Source organism: Nematolebias whitei, chromosome 13 (assembly GCF_014905685.2).
Source record: "Nematolebias whitei isolate Nwh7 chromosome 13, NemWhi1, whole genome shotgun sequence".
Lineage (NCBI taxonomy): Eukaryota > Metazoa > Chordata > Actinopteri > Cyprinodontiformes > Rivulidae > Nematolebias > Nematolebias whitei.
The window spans coordinates 3,175,885-3,179,807 of record NC_056510.1 but is presented as its reverse complement, the minus strand read 5'-3'; the positions used below and the strand labels follow the sequence as shown (position 1 = coordinate 3,179,807).

At 42.8% G+C, this 3,923-nt stretch overlaps 1 protein-coding gene across 1 annotated transcript in view; it reads left to right on the top strand.

Moving 5' to 3' along the window:
- The first annotated feature begins 1,465 nt into the window (after positions 1–1,465).
- Positions 1,466–3,923, top strand: part of creb1b (cAMP responsive element binding protein 1b) — an 8,096-nt gene continuing 5,638 nt past the window's right edge. Inside the window, exon 1 of the mRNA XM_037686231.1 lies at positions 1,466–1,615. The gene's annotated coding sequence lies outside the window, so the exon portion shown is untranslated. The remainder of the gene's footprint in view (positions 1,616–3,923) is intronic.

Genomic DNA, 3,923 nt, shown 5'->3' with positions numbered 1-3,923 from the left:
TTGTAATGAACCTTTTTATAATGAGGTCATTCATAAAGTGTTATGTTACAATTCTTTTTATAAAGCACGATGCATTTAATGCCAGTTCTTCACACTGACCTATAATATAATGCATGTTTTAATACAGCAAACATTTTGTCCGTATTTATAACAGCAAATGTATGTGGCGTTAATGAATTCAGTTCAATTCAGTTTACTGTTTTTTATAAAGCATCAAGTCACTACAGAAGTCGTCTCAGGGCACAGAAACATCCAAATATAAAATAATAATTGAACATTATTTATCTGAGGAGCAGCTCTGAGTTTAACTCCATCACTGAACTCTCATCTTGAGCAAGCATGAAGGCGACAGTGGAAAGAAAAACTCCCTCATGAGGAAGAAACCTTTAGCAGAACCAGGATCAGGACAAGAGGACCATCTGCTTCGACCGGCTGGGTTTGGTAGGAATAGATACACAATGGCAGGTCAAGAATCACATGTTAGGATAGAAATACTATCAAATGAAAAGTATTCAATTTTAGCAAATCATTTAAGGAAATGAGGTCAATTTGTCTTGTAAATAATATCACAGTAGTCAATAGACGGAAAGAAAGTAGCAGTTACAAAGTGTTTGCTAGCATTCGGAATTAGACAGGATCTATTTTGGAAAAAGAAACCCAATATTTTAAAACTTAAATATAAATTGTGTTTTACTATATATATATATATACATATATATATATATAAAACCACAGACACACTGACAATATCTTCTTTAGGTATCTTTGTCAAGTTTAAAGGGATCACTGACTACTTGCACATAGTGACTTTAATATGTTCTGTATTCTGCTAAAGTTTTTTCTTTGACATGTGGAAACTCCCAGTTATGTCAAAGAATTTATATACCTTTATTACATTTATGATGCCATTATTTTACTGGTGCACTGCATTCTGGTGTGTTGACGTACACTGGTTGTAGTGGAAACTAAATCTCAAGGAGTCAAGTCTAAAAAGTTATATGTGACAGTAGTTATATTGTATGGGAGAAGGGACATCTAGGGGACACGGGGTTTGACATTTCTGTTTTACTGGGATGTCAAGCTGGAGCAAAGACACCTGTGACCTTAACCTTTGACCTCTGACCTTGAAATCACTTATAAAATCATCCTTGACCCATGAAGTGTCCAGAAAACTGTTCTAAATTTAGAGTTCGGATAAAAACATTGTCCGCACAGATGGACAGCACTGTCTTTAAAAAAAAAACTGTTATGTATTTTAACAGAACTCTTTGTTTTAGTCAATACAATTTAAAAAATATAATTTACTTCTTTAATATAAGTGAAGTTGCTGTTTCTAAGTTTCATTAGACCGTTTAAAATATGCACCCCTTGTGAAATTCGGCCCGAGTTCAGTCGGGTTGATTCGCTCGGACTCGGCAATTTCCGTCCTTTTCCGTGGCTGCTTCGTTCATTTCCGGTCAGCGTCGCCATCTGCCTTCCTCGTCTCCTTCTCCAATCTCCGTGTTGTCGTTCCCGGTGACGCGGCGGAGGTGTAGCCTGACGCGGGCTCTTACGTGTCGGCCAGAATAAAAGTGGAGCTCCGGAGGCCCGGGAGTGACGAAGGAAGTCCGTGTCGGTAAGGAAGAAAAGATGTCCGGGGGTTCGGAGGGACCGTAGGCGGCCGCAGAAACGGCCCGTTGTGCTCGGGTTCGGCCCGGAGGAAACAAAGAAATCATGGCGCCGCGGTGTTTGTAGCAGGATGGAGGGAGGGGAGGCTGCGGCTTTTTGGGGCAAACCGAGCGGCTTGGATACTGAACGAAGGCGTTTATAAAGCTTTCCGAACTGTACCTGGAGTTATAAAGTTATTGTTACAGCCAGCTGCCAGATGAGGCCACATCTGGAGCTGCATGCGCCAAGATGTTCATTTCTCCAACTTTGTGTTTCAGCCGCTCTGGCTGTTGTTGGGTCCCGGTGACAGGGGGAGGCTTTTAGCGCCCGTCGTGCTTATCATGGGGGGGGGGGGGGGGGGGGTAGCGTCCCCGGGGGAGGGGAGCCTGGGCAGGCGGGGGGGCGGCGCCCGGCCATGTGGCTCAGCTGTCACACGCACGCAGCGGAGTGAGTTTTGAAAAGCAGAGGGAGAAATGCGCGAAGCCAATCATGCGGCGGAGGGAAGCTACGCACAGTGTGAGATCACGAGCCCAGGGAACAGCACGTTCCAGACCTGCTGTCTGCACGCGCACACGCACAGGTTTATCTTCCATCTTCACAGGGAGTTTGCATTGACAGACGTTCGTTCTGACCCCGAACCAGGGTCTGCAACCTGTGGCCCCCGGGGCCACATGTGGCCCTTCAGGCCCTCACCTGCAGCTCCATGAAGCGTTCAGCAGAACTTACAGTACTTTTAATTGTTCTGGTTTTTATACCCACAACAAAAAGTACAGTTACTTATTGTCAAATTTCTGCAAATGTTTGAACGACACTGTTACTTCAAAAAGTGGGATACTTAATTTCTCCTCACATCAAAGGACACAGACGCCTGCAGAGTTCAGAGTTTTCATTTTTCATCTCAAGGTAGAAACTAGATGTTTTTACTTATTACATCATACTGTTTTGCTTTTTTTTTTTTGTCCCAAAATGTAAAAATATGAATAAATGTTGAAATTCATTATTGATTCTTAGTTTTAAAATGTCACACTCCAACTAACTCAGTTGATCGTCACAGTTGTAGCAGGTTTTGTGGCTCCGGGCTCTTCTTTATTTAATGAGTGAAGACGCAGAGATGGCTCTTTGATCAAAAGGTTGCAGACCCCTGTCCGAAACGTAACCACGACCAGTACGTACCTAACCCCGCCCTTACCCACCAACAGCACTTCTTATGGGGCCCATTAGCAGCGGTTGGTTCTCATAGTTTAGTATGTGTTGTGTTGGAAAATGGGCTTTACAAAGTAAATACACACTCACCGTCTCTTATTCATCCATGCTTATATTTACCTGCTTCTTTCTTTTTGGGTTGTGGGGGTCACTGGTGCCCATATCCAGAAGCCACAGAGAGAGGTGGGGGACACCCTGGGTCTCCAGTCCATCACAGGGACACACAGAGACCATTCTCTCTCACAAGAGAGGAGCCTGAGAACTGAAAGATCTGCCGCAAATTCTGCTTTTGAAAACTCTAGGAACCACGAGTAAACCTGCAGTCGGAGAGCAAAATATGGAACAATAAGATCTTTACAGCACTGTCAACGACATCATCCCCCTAGTCTGTTGTAGTGAGCAAGTCTTGGTATGACAGGTTTTAGTCGTTTTCAGTCCGCTGGAAACTATTTTCAACTGGAATTCATCTCCTTTTAATTCATTATTAGTCTAAATAAGATACGGGGTTTGATCCAGACAGAGTACATTGTCAAAAAGAGTTTTATTTTGCTTAGACAATGACGAAACACTTTTACAGACCTATTAATGCTGTCAACCCTCAGTGAATCCGTGTCAGGTAAATGTCAAACGACGACGGAGCGGCAGTAACTCGAAGGGAAGGTTGGACAAATATGTGTGTTATATAGTAGAAAATATCTGAAGAAGATTTGATCTAAGATTAAAAAAATGATGTTAAAGCTGCTGCTAGTGGCTCGTCAGGGTCACCACCATACCACACCACTTTATTTATAGAGCACTTAAAACAGCAACAAGGCCAACCAAAGTGCTGTACAGACAGAACAACAGGTAACACACAAAGCAAAATACAAAATGAAGTAAATCAAAAATATAGACATAAAATCGATGCAGATAATAAATATGACGAGTACAGGTTCAAAACACAGATCATCTGGTGTTGAAAGCTACTGAATAGTAGTGAATTTTTAAACGGGACTTGAAAACCGAGAGGGAGGGGGCCTGTCTGACAAGCAGAGGTAACTCGTTCCAAAGTCTTGGTCCTGCTACAGAGAAGG